Source organism: Phyllostomus hastatus, unplaced genomic scaffold (genome assembly GCF_019186645.2).
Source record: "Phyllostomus hastatus isolate PE091 unplaced genomic scaffold, TTU_PhHast_1.1 phas_contig_1, whole genome shotgun sequence".
NCBI lineage: Eukaryota > Metazoa > Chordata > Mammalia > Chiroptera > Phyllostomidae > Phyllostomus > Phyllostomus hastatus.
The window spans coordinates 35,750,093-35,768,205 of record NW_025333498.1 but is presented as its reverse complement, the minus strand read 5'-3'; positions in this window follow the sequence as shown (position 1 = coordinate 35,768,205).

The window sequence follows — 18,113 nt, the reverse complement described above, 5'->3', positions numbered from 1 at the left end:
TCTCATTTACCCTTCACCCTTTTTCTCCCATTGTTAAAATCTTATATTCCCGTGCTACATTTATCAAAGCTAAGAAATAAACATCAATTCTTTGTTATTAACTTGGATTTTACCAGTGTTTATATTATTATCCCCAGGATCCAATCCAGCTGTGTCAGGGTCCCCAAGACCAGTCCCAGGTTTAATGATTTGCTAGCACTCAACAACTCAGCACATAGTCATCCTCATGACTACGATCTATTACAACAAAAGGAAACAAAACAAAATCAGCAAAGGGAAGTGACACATGGAGGTGAAATCTGGAGGCACAAGCTTCCACGAGGTCTTTCTTAGTGGAGTCATACAAGACATGCTTAACTCTTCAGGCAGTAAGTTGTGACAACACACATGAAGCACTGTCTACCAGGGAAGCTTTTTGCAGATTCCGTGCCCAAGGTTTTATTGAGGGCAGGTCACCCAGGCACCCTTCCCCTAACATGCACCCAATGTCCAGACTCTCAAAAGAACAGTAGGTGTTCAGCACAAACTACATTGTATAAATAGTTTAGGCACCATGAGCTATTTGTATCAGGGAATTATGGGGACTCTCTTAAAATCTAAGTTCCCTGATACTAGTCAGGAACCAACCTGGCAACCAGGCCTTGCTAAGGATAGCAGTCTCAGGCCTGCTATGGTAACTCTTTTTTTGCATAGCAGGGTACCATATTCCATTTAGTTATCATGGCTCTTAAGTCTCTTCTGGTTGTAACCATTTCCTAGTCCCTCCTGGTTTTTCATGTCCTTGACAATCTGGAGAAGTGCAGACCACATATCTTGTATACTGTCCCTGAATCTAGGTTTGCCTGATAGTTTTCTCATGCTTGAGCAGGTGTTACAGGGGTTTACAAAGAATACGACAGAGATGCAGTGTCCTCAAAATTTGTCTCTTCTATTTACTTGTTCAATCATTTTTAACAGTATGAACCCATATTTTATAATTTGGGCTGTAATCCATTAATGCATTTATTGTTATCATAGTTGTTTTGCTCAAATTGTTCCCGCTTTGGTAACTGGAAGCTCTTTCAGTTGACTTCTATGTCCCTTTGATGCCTCTCTGTCCTTTTTTTCTTTTGGGGGGGTCATGTCTTTACTTTCTTATACCACAAGATGGTCCAGCCTCATCTTGTATATTCTCTGCCCCAGTCTTTGAGAAATGAATCAATCATTTCTCAAAAGAACCCTAGTTCTGAAGGTCTCTTTAAAGGCTACCATAGAAGATTTCTAGCTTTTATGATGTGCCTTGAGTATGCTGGCTAACCTGAGCTTGTCATTTCCTTCCTTCAGTACTAGTAAATAACCAACCAACTTCACAGTCCTTATAATTGCCCTTACTTTTCTCAAGTGCCAGAGCTATTATAGAAGCCAGAGCATGCCCTTCTACCTATACCCAACTCCAATGGACCACAGTCTTAGTAATTGTGATGCTACAGAATTAGTTCTCAAAATCTGGAATCCTTCACAAGTGCTTTGCAAACTTACCCCTTCCCCTCTTAGGTGAGACAGGAAGGCTAGAGAGGGATACGTTTGGGTATTTTCCTTCCCCCAGGCTGGTTAGGCTCTGGTAAAACTTTAGTTGGTTAGGCTCTGGTAACATAGTCCTCCTGAGGTCAGGCCTCACTAAGAACAGAATTCTCTGGCCTTATTTCAAAACAGCTGCTTTCCCCCTCCCCCTGCAAGAAGCATAGGGGATTTTCTCTAAACCTTCAGTGTGAGAATCTGGTGGGGCTTCTAGAGGTAAAACTCACAAAAATTGGGGGGCCTGCCTATGACTGGATCCCTCTGAAATTTTAAACTTAGATTTGTACACAGAGCCTCAAGCAATTCATTGATTACAGTGGTGATTTCTGCTCCAGTAGATTGTGGTTCTCTGTGTCTGCCCATCTGTCTCTCCAGTTTTGGGGGCAGCTGTTTGCCCTGTGAACTCCCTTCTCTGATGCATCTATGCAGAGTTGTTGGCTTTCAGTTCAGCACTTCTTTTCTTGTTGTGTGGATAGAAGTGACGACTTCCAAATTCCCTAGATGCTGCACCAGAAGCCAGACAATGGCTTTTTTGGCCTCTTTTCTATCATAAATACCAAATACTTTGGGCCCATATGTTAGAAACCTTGGAATAAGCTCAAACTCTGCTTCTAATTTTCCAGTTTTTTAAAAACATTTTTTTTACTTCTTTGTTCAAACTCTCTTTCTGCTCCTCTCCCCTCCTCCCTTCCCCTGGGCATCACCCCCAGTGTTTGCCAGATTCCTGTTTCCTCCAGCCATCCCACTCTTACCTCTGCCAGAAGGCACACACCATGCTGTACCCCTGACACTAATAGGTTGTAGGTCAACTGCAATAAAAAAATAAAGTATTTTTAAAAACCACAATGAGATAACATGACACACCTATTAAGATGGTGAAAAAATAAATAAATAAATAAATAAATAAATATCACACATGAGAAAGGGGCACCTATGTAGGAGTGAGAAGGGGCTGGGACCTATATGCTCTGTCAACTGGGTCATGAGTCCATGAGGTTGCACTTATCACAGAGAGCCTTTCTAGCCTAAAGATTTCGTATGGGCTAGCACAGTCCTGTACACATGCAACAATTATCCTGAAACACCACCTTCATGGTTTTGTTCCCTTACTCAGGAACCTACTGTATTTTGTCTACCATAAGAAGTTTAGTCTGGGATGTCATTATCTTGGTAAATAACTCATTTTTCCCTGCCCAGTAACCTTATTTTCCATGGCTGGCAGCATCAGTTTTTGAAGTCAGATAAAATTTCAAATCACAGCCCTGCCACTGACTCTGTGACTGAAAAAAATTGTTAAGTTCTAGGAACCTCAGTTTTCTTATCTGCAAGTATACACTTCATAAGTTTGCCATGAAGATGAAATAGGACCATGAGAGCTTTTCATATAGTAAGTGCTCTATAGGGCTTAACAGCACTTACAAAAGAGCTTTTTGCAGTGATGGATGTGCTTTATATTTGTACTGCTCAATACAGTAGCCATTGGCCACCTGTAGCTATTGATCACTTGAAATCTGGCTAGTGAAAATAAAGAACTGAACTTTTAATTTTACTGCATTGTAACTGATTTAAATTTAAATAGGCACATGTGGCCAATGGCTAGCATATTAGTGCAGCACTAGACAACGTTGTGAAAATCAGTTGAAGGAGAAAAAGAAGTGTCTTGTTTGCATTGCCTGTGTCTTAATTGTATTTCACTTTCCAAACACACATGCTTTCCTCTCCCACCTATCTTCTTCCTTTACCTCTTTTTATTTTTTACAGCTGCAAATTTAAGATTTGATTCAACACCCATATTCTCCAGAAATGTTCCTCAATGGTCCCAATCTGTCTTCCACTTCTCTGAAACTTTTATTGAACAGATAGTCAACATCACACTACTTAGCCCTTAATATTCCTGACTTATCTTGTGTGATTGTTCTAACTCCCCAAGAACACAGCACCAGGATCTGTACGGTTTTTAAATTTTGTGCCCCTCCCAAGCATTTCACCTATTACTTAGAACACTGCAAACACTACATTATAGATTGAATATTTGTTTCCCCCCAAATTCATTTGCTGAAATCTGACCCTCAATGTAAATGATATTTGGAGGTGGGGCCATTGGGAGGTAATTATGTCATGAGAATATAGACTTCATTAATGAGATTAGGGTCCTTAATAAGAAGAGGCCAGAGCTAGCTCACTCTCTTCCTATCATGTGAAAATACCAGAGGTTGTTTCAGTCTGTAACCCAGAAGAGGATCTTACCAAAGCCTGACCATGCTGGCGCCTTGATCTCAGACTTGCAATCTCCAGAACTGTGAGAAATAAATTTATTTTGTTTATAATCACCCAGCCTGTGGTACTTGGTTATAGCAGTGTGAATGAAGACACACTCAACAATCTATGTGGGATTGATTACTTGTCCTTTATCTCTCTGATTCACTCCTATTGTCTTTCAGTCATTGACACCAGCCTCCAAATGTTGGTTGCAAAGAACAAGTGTCCAAATAACCAATAAAATATTTATTACTTTTTTCCCCTTTCTCTTCCTTAGTGTTACTTTAACTTCCCTACTCCTGTACATGAATAAAAATATTTTTCAGGTACACTACACTTTTCATGTTCCAGTTTAGCAAGCATTGGGTGCTTACTATTTGCAAATTACTAGTGGTGGAGGCATGGGTTGATGATGGTGGGTATGAAAATTACATAACAGCTGCCCTCTAATCAGTTATATTCAAATGGAGAAACTGAGGAAAGTAATTCACTGAAGATTAGGAAAAAGGGAAATACTAAGTGCTAACTGAATAAAGATCAATGGTGTATTGGTATGTACCCATTTAAAATATTTTAGTTGTCCTGTTGAGAATAGTTAGCCCAACAAATTTAGTGTTAGAAATGCTTCTTCTTGAGACTTCCGGCAAGATGGAGGAATAGGTGGACGCACCGTGCCTCCTCGCACAACCAAGATTAGAACAACAATAATTTACAGATAGAATATCACTCAGAACTGACAGGATTTATCTGAATGGAAGTCGGACAGCCAAGAAGTTGAAATAAACCCATACATCCAGACCGGTAGGGGACGAGGAGCCGGGTGGGCGCGGGGCTGGTGCGGGTCGGTGGAGCGCAGAGGTCGGGGAAAATTTGGCGCGAAATCGGTGCGACAGCCATCCGGGGCGCAAGAACGCAGCGGTGGTCCCTGAGTACGCAAGCTGCGGCTGGCGGACCCTGTGGTGCAGTGATTGTGGACCAGGGCAGAGCTCGCAGCCCAAGATCCCAAGGAAGAGCCTGAGCCCGGGAGAACGAAACTATCGCCATTGTCCCCTCCGGCTCCCGCCCCCGCCCCCGCCCACACATATAACGTCACAATCTAGCGACCAGGGTGCCCAGCCCTGGTGAACACCTAAGGCTCCGCCCCCCCACCTTAACAAGAGCGACCAGAGACAGGGAAAGACATAAGACGTGTACCCAACAGAACAGATCAGTCCCCCAGGACTCATCCTTTTGAGCGATCAAGAAATAGCCAATCTATCAGATGCACAGTTCAAAACACTGGTGATCAGAAAGCTCACGGAATTGGTTGATTTTGGGTGCAATTTAGATGAAAGGATGCAGGTTACCATAAAAGAGATGAAGGAAGATACTCGGAGGAGAGCCAATAGTGAAAGGAAGGAATCTGAGTCTCAAAACAATACAGTGGACCAGAAGGAAGATAGAATCAACCAAGCAGGAAAGTATGATGAAATAAGAATTCAAAAAAATCGAGGAAAAGCTTAAGAGCATCCAGGACACCTTTAAATGTTCCAACATCCGAATTATAGGGGTACCAGAACAGGAAGGAGAAAAGCAACAGATGGAGCATGTATTTGAACAAATAATAAAGGAGAACTTCCCCAATCTGGCAAAGGGAACAGTCTTCCAAGAAATCCAAGAAGCTCAGAGAGCCCCAAAGAAGTTGGACCCAAGAAGAAACACACCAAGGCACATCATAATTACATTAGCCAAGGTAAAAAATGAAGGAGAGAATCCTAGAAGCAGCAAGAGATAAGGGGACAGTAACCTACAAAGGAGTTCCCATCAGACTGTCAGCTGATTTCTCCAAAGAGACCTTACAGGAGAAGGGGCTGGAAAGAAGAATTCCAAGTCATGAAAGACAAGGACCTACATCCCAGATTTCTCTATCCAGCAAAGCTTTCATTTAGAATGGAAGGGAAGATAAAGTGCTTTTCAGATAAGGTCAAGTTAAAGGAGTTCATCATCACCAAGCCCTTATTTTATGAAATGCTAAAGGGACTTAGATCTAAGAAAAGAAGATAAAGAAAAGACATGTATAGTAAAAGGACAGCAAACTCACAATTATTAACAACCACACCTAAAGCAAAACCAAAAGAAACCAAGTAAACAACTAGAACAGGAACAGAACCACAGAAATGGAGGGCACATGGAGGGCTAGCAGCAGGGGGGGGGGTGGGAGGAGGAGAGGGGGGGAAAAGGTACAGAGAATAAGTAGCATAGAATGTAGGTTGATAATAGATAGGGGGAGGGCAAGAATAGTATGGGAAAGGTAGAAGCTAAAGAACTCATAAGAATGACACATGAACGTGAACTAAAGGGGGGGAACGTGGGTGGAAGGGGGGTACAGGGTGGAGGGGAGAGAAGGGGGAAATGGGATAACTAATAGCATAATCAATAAAATACATTTTAAAGAAAAGAAATGCTTCTTCTTGTAATATAAAATCTAAACTCTAATAAATTGAATAGATTTGATCCTTAGCCAAATGAAAAGAGAAACTATGTATGAACAGTGAAGACAAAAAATCATTTTGGAAATCAACTTATGAAAAAGATAATATGGAAAAGTAAAGGATAAACAGAAGTAACAATAACATTAAAAGGCCTTATTGTAAAAGAAAAAATGTACAAATTCAGGAAATTGTGTGCATGTATGTGTGTATGCTTTTTATAAAAGTACTGGGATGAAGGTTCTTAAAAGCCCACAATGAAGAAAAATCTCACTTGATAGGGCTCTTAGCAGAATTAGCTGATTCTGTTCAGTAACTCTGTTTACTGGAAATACAACTGAAAATGGTGTAATGTAATTACACTAAAAATCATTTTTTACCTTAAAATTTATTTAGAACAGAATTATTTATTTTTCCCTTTATTGTCATTATTGCCATGCTATTCACAGTAGGTGGCGACATTGCTTCACTCTTAGAATCAACTGGCAGGCCTGAACTATGAAATGTAGAGGCAAACTCTGAAACAAATTTCTGGGACCTAGTTTGGCCAAAATTAAAAACATTGTCCTTTCTATCTACCTTAAAAAGTCATATGAATAATACCTCATTATAGTGTACCAAATTTTGGCAGCTCTCTCTAAGGAGCACACCGTGCTTTCTCCCATCCCCTCCCCTTTGGCGACTTTTCCTTGCCTCCCTTTCTTTTAAGTTCCAAGGACACTCCTTTTGCTGTAACTTGTTTCCAGAAGCCTGTTTCTTCTATGGCTCACTTCTACTTCTGTGATTTTCTTTCTTTCTTTTTTTAGATTTTATTTATTTTACTCATTTTTAGAGAGAGGAAGGGAGAGAGAAAGAGAGGGAAAGATCGATGTGAGAGAGAAACATCAATTGGTTGCCTCTCATATGCCCCCAAATGGCTGGCCCACAACTCGGGCATGTGCCCTAACCCAGAATTAAACCAGTGACCTTTTGGTCTGTGGGATGAGCCATACCAGTCAGGACTATTTCTGTGACTTTCTAAATAAACTTTTTCAAAAAAACATATACAGGACTTCTGGCCAAGATGGAGGCATAGGTGGACCACTGTGCCTCCACGCACAACCAAGAATGGGACAACAACAATTTAGAAACAGAATAACATCCAGAACTGACAGAAAATTGGTCTGAATAGAACTCAGATAACCAAGAAGTTGAAATAGACCTGTTCATCCAGACAGGTAGGAGGGGCGGAGTCGGGCAGCCTGGCGCAGGTTGTGGCGATGAGAGCAGAGAGAGCTGGAACCAGGCACGTAAGGCATCTGGGGGTGCGCAAGACCACAGCGGGTAGACCCTGAGTGCGCAAGTGGCAGCTGGCAGACCCTGGGCAAGGGGTGGCAACCGGCAGACCCAGTGAGGTGGTGATTGTAAAGCAAGGCAGCGTGCACAACCCAGGATCCCAGTGCTGGGAAATAGAGCCTCAAGACACTGATTGAGGACACCTGTAGGACTTGAGACACACAGAGAGACACCCAGCCTCACAGGAGAGGTCCCTGGAGGGTCCCATGGCGTGCACAAGTGCACCCACACGGGAATTGGCACCAGATGGGCCCAGTTTGCTCGAGGGAAGCAGCAGAAGGGACTGAGGTCCCACAGAGAATGGAGCAAGCACCATTGTTACCTCTCGACCCTACCCCCACATACAACATCACAACCCAGTGACTGGGGTGCCCTGCCCTGGTGAACACCTAAGGCTCCACCCCTTACTGTAACAGGTGCAACCAGACCAAATAAATAGAGAGAGAGAGAGAGATGGCTCAAAGAGAAGAACAAATCAAAGCCCCAGAACCCACCCTTTTAAGTGACCAAGAGATAGCCAACCTATCAGATGCACAGTTCAAAACACTGGTGATCAGGAAGCTCACAGAATTGGTTGATTTTGGTAGCAAATTAGATGAACAAGTGCAGGCTACAATAAGAGAAATAATGGAAAATGCACAGGGAACCTGTGGAAATAATGGAAAAAGTGATGGGAAGGAAACTGGGACTCAAAACAATACAGTAGACCAGAAGGAAGAAAGAAACAACCAAACAGAAAAGAATGGAGAAATAATAATTCAAAAAAATGAGGAGAGGCTTAGGAACCTCCAGGACGTCTTCAAATGTTCCAACATCCAAATTATAGGGGTACCAGAAGGAGAAGAGGAAGAGCAACAGATTGAAAATGTATTTGAACAAATAATAAAGGAGAACTTCCCCATTCTGGCAAAGGAAATAGACTTCCAGGAAGTCCAGGAAGCTCAGAGAGTCCTAAAGAAGTTGAACCCAAGGAGGACCACACCAAAGCACATCATAATTACATTAGCCAAGGTAAAAATGAAGGAGAGAATCCTAGAAGCAGCAAGAGAGAAGGAGACAGTAACCTACAGAGGAGTTCCCATTGGAGTGTCAGCTGATTTCTCAAAAGAGATCTTACAGGCAAGAAGGGGCTGGAAAGAAGTATTCCAAGCCATGAAAGGCAAGAACCTACATCCCAGATTGCTCTATCCAGCAAAGCTTTCATTTAGAATGGAAGGGCAGATAAAGTGCTTCCCAGATAAGGCCAAGTTAAAGTAGTTCATCATTACCAAGACCTTATTATATGAAATGTTAAAGGGACTTATCTAAGATAAAGAAGATAAAAAATATGAACAGTAAAAAGACAGCAAACTCAGTTACTAATAACCACACCAAAAAAAAAAAAAAAGCAAAGTAAGCAAACAACTAGAACAGGAACAGAACCACAGAAATGGAGATCACATGGAGGGTTAGCAACAGGGGAGTGGGAGGAGGAGAGAGGAGGAAAAAGTATGGAGAATAAGTAGCATAGATGGTAGGTGGAAAATAGATAGGGGAGGGCAAGAATAGTATGGGAAATGGAGAAACTAAAGAACTTATGACACATGGACATGAACTAAAGGGGGGAATGTGGGTGGGAGAGGGTGTGCAGGATGGAGGGGAGTGAAGGGGGGAATTGGGACAACTGTAATAGCATAATCAATACAATGTATTTAAAAAACATACAAAGTTTTTACATATTCTACATTAATATTATAGTATAGTATTTGTTGACTAATTCATTTTACCAATGAATTTCAATAAACCAGCATGTGCTATATTAAAATTAATATTTACTTAATTTTTATCATGAGAATTTAATAAATTTTCTCCTCTTAAGTTTTAATGTAATATATATTTATTTCTACATAATTACTGTGTGTTGGTCATTCATAATAACAATGTTATTATGCTTATGATGACCAGAACTCCATGAATCTCTGCAGAGGTACAATCGGAAGAGCAGTTTTCTGGGCAAGGCACTAAAACAGGTAAAAATCTCAACATATATTTGAGATTTAAAATGTTGCTTTAAGGCAATACCTGGACACATTTACACATGCTACAGAGTAGTTACTTTTAGTTGTCCTAAAATTTACCCCTTTTTGCTTTAAAGGGTACAGCCTAATTTTAGGAATCAGGATTTATTCAATATTTGTATGCAGCTATATCCTCCTAAGATCTTATCTTTTAAAGTTTTTCTTTTTCTGAAATACAAAAGAACTATTTTTTTAAAAAAATGACAGTCTTTATCTCCTGTCCAGTTTGGGTTTCCTGTTTTGATTCTTTTCATAATCACTGCAGTATTTACTTCAAGTGAAACACTCCAAGCAGAGACAGGACAGGATTTCATACCAGGCAGCATTATATTTCCCTTCTTAGTTTCCAATAATTTCTTGAAGATACTGAGCATGAACTAATTAAATCCTTTAGGAAACCAATTTCAAATTTCTAATTCATAATTAATACATACCTTCTAACCCAGCCTTCATGCAGTTTAGGTTGTTTTTCCCCAAATGTCTTATCTTATTATTAACATTAATTGAAGTTTATCTATGTTTTTCTAGTTAAGGGCAATTGTCAAATTGAAAAACATGTTAAAGATTTATACAAATAAGGAACCACATTTGTTGCAGGGATTCATTATATTCTCCACAAGTTTTCTTTGTGTCAAAAAAAGCTACACATAATATCAAATAATACCTCTCAAATAATGTATCAAAAGCAGTGACCTAGTGTTCTTTATATTACCTGCACCTGGCTTGTGGATGTGCAAATTGTTAGTTGAATTAGTGAATGGATGCACCTGAACAGTCTTGGTGTCCTGAACCACTACACTTCCATCCATACCCAGGCCTCTGATGTTTTATTCTAAGTTCCCATGGCTATCCTCAAGACCCATGTGGAATCTTTCTGGGTGTCTTCCTCCTGCTTTCTCTTATTCTGCTCAGTGTCTCTGACTCCCGGCCTACACATTATTCCAAACATCCTTTTCTCTGCTGTGCCCCTTCTAATTGCTTGAAACAGCAAAAAAAAAAAATTTCACATTCTTACCAGTTTGACTTTCTGCCAGGCTTGTTCCAGCTTTGCTGTCAGGTTTGTTTTCTATCTTCCTGTACATCAAATTCTCTTACCCTCACACAGTAACTCAGCCCTAGCTCACGAAGCCCCTTCTTGGGGAACTCAGGAAAATTCAGGGAAAACATGTCAATGCAAAAATGAACTAGAACATTTTTAACAATGTATTATAGATTATTAATGACTCCAGTAGCTGAAATAATTACACTAGGTATAAAAGGGAAATCTAAAATGATGATAGGCCTAATTTAAAAAACAACAAGGGAAGAACTTGGAATTATCTTAGGGCCAAAATAATAAAGGAGGACACACCTAAGAGATAACAGCAAAATCCTGAGATAAAAGTGCAGTCACTATAGGAAAAGATGAGGTGCAAGAATTACAAGTTTTGTTTTAGGAAGGAGGGGGACATTGTACTATTTTTATTTATCACTATACAAGGTTAAATTACTTTATTCAATAAGTTAAAAAATAAGTTACTTTAAATATGATTGGATGCTAAACTGAAATTCCCACAAGTAACAAGTCACACTGCTGAACTGCAAGGCAAGCAAATGTAGTGGTAGATCACTCTCCACAGTAAAATATTTAAGATTTTTGAAATATTTAAGATTTTTTAAATAGAGAAGACATTCAGAGCAATGCAGAAAACATTTTACTTTTCTATAAAACCATAGTCTAAAAGCTGTGGAAATATTTTTTTATGTTCCTGTTATATGATACCTGAAGAATATAATGACTTTCAAAAAAAATCCAGAAAAGCATCATCAGAATGATAAATTATATTGGGGCCTCTCATTTGAAAACAAGCCAAATGATTAAGAAAGACAAATGTTAAGATGTATGATCAGAGTTTTTAAACTATAGCTCACACATATATGGAACTATTTTTCAAAAATACTGTCACACATTATTTCATTTGCTTATAAAAATTTAGTAAAAATTAGGCACTATGATCCTCATTTTAAAAATAAACAACATGCTGATTGTATCCAAGAGGGTGGAAGAGTAAGTGGAAGCTACACTAACTTCCTCCCAGGACCAATCTGGAATTCCAACTAAATTGCAGAGAAATCATCCTGAATAACCAACTGAACACTAGTTTGTTAGAAGTTTGTAACCAAGGACAGAAGAAACCACTTTACCATAAGAAGACTGGTAAAGAGTGTAGAGGAGGCATGAGAGGCCTGGCTGGGCTCTTATGGGCAGCTGCTGAAGTGCCAGAGGGATATTTCAGCAGCTCAAAGGGTTCCCCCTGAGAGTGTGGGGTCTAAACCACAAGCTGAGCTCCCTACAGCACCAGAGCCAGAAGGGAACTCAGATAACATTCAGTTGTAAAAAGCACTAGGATTTTGGTCTGCCAGGGAGAGATGGCTGGAGACTCAGAGATCCTCTTAAAGGGCCAAAGCAAAATATTCTATTTGCAGCTACTTACCCTGGATTCTGGCAGAAGGAGGGCAGAGTGGACTAGAGACATGTGAGGAGAGTCTGGGGATTGGTGGCTCTGAGGAGAAAACTGAAGGAACAGCCAACAGGATCCTTATGCTGAGTCATTCCCCACACTGCAGGAGCAATTACTCTCAGGCAGAGCACTCCTCTCTGAATGGCATCAACCTGAGGGGAAACAATACCCCCACCTGCAGAAATTACTATGCCCCACCCTGTGGAGCTTAAGCCAGGTAGCTGATTACGCATGATTAGATTAATAGCTGCTTAGTGTGGAGGCTGGTTAGTTAAACAGCTAAGGTGGAAAATACCAAGCAGCCAAACTGGGAAGAAAAAGAATCAGACCCCAGATGAAAGACCAAGTGATTTTTCCAGAAGAATTAGATGAAATGGAGGTAAGCAATCTATTAGACAAGGAGTTTAACATAATGATTATAAGGATACTCAAGAACATGAAAAAAAGACATAGAAACTATTTAAAAGGACAAGTTAAAAATAAAGAATACAATATCTGAAATAAATAATACACTGGAAAGAATAAACAGTAGGTTAGATGAAGCAGAGAATCGAATCAGTGATTTGGAAGACAAGGTAGAAAAAAAATATCCAGGTGGAGCAACAACAACAACAAAAAAGAAAGAATTTTAAAAAATGAGGAGAGCTTGAGGCACATTTTGGACAACATGAAGCATAATAACATCTGCATCATGGCAATACCCAAAGGAGAAGGCAGTGAGCAGGGGATCAAGAACCTATTTGAAGAAATAAAGACCAAAAACTTCCCTAATCTGGTGAAGGAAAAAGGCACACAAGTCCAGGAAGCTCAGAAAATCCCTAGAAAATTGGAACCAAAGAGCCCTACACCGAGACACACCATGATTAAAATGACAAGTCTTAAAGATAAGGAGAGAATCCTAAAAGCCACAAGGGAAAAGCAGGGAGTTACCTACAAGGGAACACCAATTAGATTGATATCTGATTTCTCACCAGAAACATTTCAGGCCAGAAAGGAGAGGCATGAAATATTCAAGGTGATGGAAAGCAAGGACCTACAACCAAGGCTATTTTACCCAGGAAGGCTATTATTTAAAATTGAAGGAGAAATAAGGAACTTCCCAGACAAGAAAAAGCTAAAGGATTTTGTTAAGACTAAACTGGTACTACAACAAATGTTAAATGGCTTGCTGGAAGGAGAAGGAGAAGGATGGCAGGGGGGAGGAGGAGGAGTGGGGAAGGAGGAGAAGGAGAAGAAGAAGACAACAGATAAAGGACAACAGTCTAACAATAAGATATCACAATATATGAATCTGTCATTATCACCTTAAAAGTAAATGCTCCTACCAAAAGACATTGGATAGCTGAATGAATAAAAGAAACAACTATATATACGCTGCCTCCAAGAGAGAAACCTGTCTCAGATCTAAAGATACATGCAGACTAAAAAGATATTTCATGAAAATGGAGAAGATAAAATAGCTGGGTTAGCAGTACTTATATCCAACAAAATAGACTTTAAAACCAAGGCAAAACCAAGGCAATAGCAAGAGACAAAAAGACACTACATAATGGTAAAGGGAACAATCCAACAAGAGGATATACCACTAGTAAATCTTTACACATCCAACATAGGAGCACCTAAATATTGAAGAAAATCTCAATAGACATAAAGGGGGAGATTGACAGAAATACAGTCATAGTAGGGGATTTTAACACCCCATTGAATTCAATGGATAGGTCATTCAGGCAGAAAATCAACAAGGATACAACAGCTTTAAATAACACACTAGATCAAATGGATTTCATTGGTATCTTCAGAGTATTTCACCCTAAAGCAGCAGAACATACAGGCTTTTCAAGTGCACATAGAATGTTTTCTAGGATAGACCACCTGTTAGGACACAAAACAAATCTCAATAAATTTAAGAAGATTGAAATCATATCAAGCATCTTCTCTGATCACAATGCTATGAAACTAGAAATCAGTCACAAAAAGAACACTGAAAAACACACAAAGATGTGGAAGCTAAATAATGTTATTAAACAATGAATGGGTTAACAATGAAATCAAGGAAGAAATCAAAAGATACCTTGAAACAAATGAAAATGAGCACACAAATAACCCAAAATCTGTGGGACACTGTGAAAGCAATCCTAAGAGGAAATTCATAGCATTACAGGCCTGTCTTCACAAAAACAAGAAAAAACTCAAACAAACAATCTAACTTCACACTTAAAGGAACTTGAAAAAGAACAAGAAACAAAGACCAAAGTGAGTAGAAGGAAGGAAATAATAAAGATTAGAACACAAATAAATGAAATAGAGTCTAAAAATATGATCAATGAATCCAAGAGTTGGTCCTTTAAAAGATAAACAAGATTGACAAACCATTAACCAGACTCATCAAGAAAAAAAGAGAAAGGATCTGAGTAAATAAAATCAGAAATGAAAGAGGAGAAATAACAACTAACACAAAAGAAATACAAAGGATTGTAAAAAAAAAGTTATGAAAAATCATATGCCAACAAACTGAACAATTTGGATGAAATGGATAAATTTCTAGAAACATACAATCTTCCAAAAATAAATTAGGAAAAATCAGAGAACTTAAATAGACAGATTACACATAATGAAATTGAAGCTGTATCAAAAAACTCTGAACAAACAAAAGCCTGGACCAGATGGCTTCACAGTTGAATTTTCCCAAACACTTCAAGAAGAACTAACACCTCTTCTTCTCAGATTATTTCATAAAATTCAAGAGGATGGAAGGCTTCCAAACTTATTTTATGAGGCCAGCATTATCCTAATTCCAAAACCAGACAAAGACACTACATAAAATGAAATTATACGCCAATATCCCTGATGAATATAGATGCTAAAATCATAAAAAAAAATTAGCAAATCAAATATAGCAATGCATCAAAAAGATCATACACCATGATCAAAGGGAATTTATTCTGGGAATGCAAGGTTAGTAAAATATTCACAAATCAGTAAATGTGATTTACCACATAAACAAATTGAAAGATAAAAACAAAATGACCATATCAATAGACACAGAAAAAGCATTTCATAAAACCGAGCACCCATTTAAGATAAAAACTCTCCGAAAAGTTGGAGTAGAGGGAACATACCAAAATATAATAAAGGCCATATATGACAAATGCACTGCCAGCATCACACTCAACAGTTAAAAACTATACACATTCTCCTTAAGATCAGGAAAAGACAAGGATGTCCACTTTCACCTCTCTTCTTCAACATAAAACTGGAAGTCCTAGCCATAGCAATCAGGCAAGAAGAAGAAATAAGAGACATCCAAATTGGAAAAGAAAAAGTACAACCATCTTTATTTGCAGATAACATGATTGTATACATAGAGAACCCCAAAGACTCCACCAAGAAACTACTAGAACTGATAAATGAGTTCAGCAAAATATCAGGATACAAAATTAATATCCAAAAATCAGTTGCATTTTTATATGCCAATAATGAACTAACAGAAGAGGAAATTAAGAAACAATCTCATTCACAATTGCTTCAAAAAGAATAGAATACCTAGGAATAAACCTAACCAAGGATGTAAAAGACATGTTCAGAAAATTATATGATACTGAAGAAAGAAATTGAGGAAGATACAAATAAATGGAAGTATATACCATGTTCACAGATAGGAAGAATTAACATCATTAGAATGTCCATACTACCCAAAGCAATTGATAGATTCATGTAATTCCTACCAAGATTCCCATGACATATTTCACAGAACTGGAACAAATATTTCAGAAATTTGTATGGAACCAAAAAGGCCCTGCATAGCAACAGTGATCCTGAGAAGGAAGAACAAAGTTGGAGAAATCATGCTACCTAATATCAATGTATATTATGAGGCAAGAGTATTCAAAACAGCATGGTACTGGCATAAAAGCAGACACATGGATCAATGGGACAGAACAGAGAGCCCAGAAATAAACACACACATTTATAGTTAATTAATATTCAACAGAGGAAGCAAGCACATATAATGGACTAAAGATAGTTTATTCAATAAGTGGTATTGGAAATATAGGACCGATATGTGCAGAAAAATGAAACTAGACCACCTTCTTGTACCACACACAAGAATACATTAAAAATGGATCAAATACTTAAATGTTAGAGCCAAAACCATTAGAATCCTAGAAGAAAACATAGGCAGCAAAATCTCAGACATCGCTTGTAGAGATTTTTTATGAGATAGATCTCCCCTGGCAAGGAAAACAAAAGAAAAAATAAACAAATGGGATGACATCAAACTAAAAAGTTTTTGTACAACAAAATAAAAAGACAAGCTATAGAATGGGAGAACACATTCACTGGTACATCTGATAAGGCATTAATATCCAAAATTTATAAAGTACTTACAAACACCTAAATACCTAAAGTACTCAACAGCTAAAAAACAAACAACCCAATTAAAAAATGGATAAAGGACCTGAATAGACACTTCTCCAAGGAGGACATACAAATGGGCAATAGACATATGAAAAGATGTTCAACATCACTAATCATCAGAGAAATGAACATTAAACCCACAATAAGAAACCATCTCACACCTGTCAGAATGGCTATCCTCCATAAATCAACAAAAAAACAAATACTGGCGAGAATGTGGAGAAAGGGGAATCCTTTTACACTGTTGAAGGTAAAGTAACTGGTGCAGCCATTGTGGAAAGCAGTATGGAAATACCTCAAAAAATTAAAAACGGATCTGCCTTTTGACCCAGGGATCCCAGTTCTGGGAATATATCCAAAGGAACCCAAAACACTAATTCAAAAGAACATAAGCATCCCTATGTTCATTGCAGCTTTATTTACAATCACGAAGATATGGAAGGAGCCCAAGTGTCCATCAATAGATGAGTGGATAAAAGAACTTCGGGACATTTACACAATGGGATTCTACTCAACTGTAAAAAAGAAGAACATTTTACCCTTTACAACAGTGTGGACCGACCTGGAGAACATTGTGGTAAGGAAATAAGACAGTCAGAAAAGACAAGCACCATATAATTTCACTCATATGTGGAATCTAATGAACAAACTAAACTAACAAGCAAAACAGAGACAAGCTCATAGATGGAGAACAGATGACAGCAAGTTGGGTGGGTTAAGGGGGGGAGGGATAGAGCAAAAAGGAAAAAGAACTCATGGACATGGACAACAGTGTGGTGATTACTGAGGGAAGAGGGATAAGAGGACTAAATGATAATGGGAAAAGTACAACAAAGATCAAATAAAAATAAAAAATAAACAGCATGTAAAACTATGAAGGGAATTGGTAGGTGATAATATACCTCTTAACTGAATATTAATATAAGTGGGGACATTTCTTTATAGTTCATAAGAGTGCCATTTAAGACAATGAGCATAATGACCATAAAACATTATACAGTGGACAATAAACTTGAAATATGTTTTTAAACTCAGTAAGGTTAAGTCCTCAAAGTTAAGTGGTCCTAAAGAAGACTAAGATCAATTTGTAGATAATATATCCAAAATGAGTTCCTAGAAGAAAATAGAGGACAATATTCTTCCATAAAACATCCCCACAGTCTGAGTGAAATCTTAGATGCTAATAACAACTCTCACATGAATTCAAATAAATTGCTGTATTTTTCTGAATATCTTGTATGGGAGTCTTAATCCAGTACCAAACTACTATTCTAGGACTAACTTTGGTTATAAGATGAACATCTTTCATATTCCACTCAAAATGAAATGATCTTTGCTTCCCAAATTCATTAACACACTAGTAGCACCCAGGCATAGCAGTTATTAGAGAAATGGTGAAACGAAACCCTAAGTCAAGGGTGCCAAACTCATTTTTACTGGGGGCCACATCACCCTTGCGGTTGCCTTCAAAGGGCCAAATGCAACTTCCACTCCTTAACTGTTAAGGAGTACTTACA